Raw genomic sequence first — 721 nt, 5'->3', positions numbered from 1 at the left:
AGCTAGGAAACTATTTTTTAAGCGAGTCTAAATCATTTTACTCCACAGTCTTGACCAGGGGTCACAAAATGTTTTGGAAGGAATTCCTCCTTCCACTGCCTACTGCCTTCCTAGCATCCTCTACTGTCCAGGTCCTAAACACAAGAAGTGTAGGTCTCTGGCCATTTTTTACAAATTAGTATAATCTTTGCGTGTTATTCGTATGATTATGCTTAGTAAATTTAATTAAAATGCTTTACCTTTATTCTATATTTTAGTCGACTAAATATCTACTGTTATTTAGTCGACTAAAATTTGACTAAAATTAATAGAATCAACATGACACGACTCAAACTAAACCCTATTTTAGTCAAAAGACTATGACTAAAACTAAATTCAAATTCTCTGTCAAAATTAACACTGATCTGGACCAGGGATCGAAACCGGTGTAGGTACCACATGTGTTCGCCCTGCAAGATATGCTCGGGGGCTTGCGACTAGTGATGACATCACACTACGGTAATGCCACTTCTCAACCATTTTGCACTGTTTTTTTGTACTAAAACTGTTTTTTACAATGAAGTTTAAAAAAATAAAGAAAATAGATAGTGTTGAGACCTGCTCGAGCTATTATGTATTATTTTTGCATTGACAGCTCCTTCCCTAATGGCTGCTCTCCTCAGTGTTTATGTCACTGAGCAGACAGTGAGCTGTCTAATCTTCCGGTCCGTGCAACCAAAAA

Source organism: Oryzias melastigma, linkage group LG8 (assembly GCF_002922805.2).
Source record: "Oryzias melastigma strain HK-1 linkage group LG8, ASM292280v2, whole genome shotgun sequence".
NCBI lineage: Eukaryota > Metazoa > Chordata > Actinopteri > Beloniformes > Adrianichthyidae > Oryzias > Oryzias melastigma.
This window is presented reverse-complemented; position numbering follows the sequence as displayed.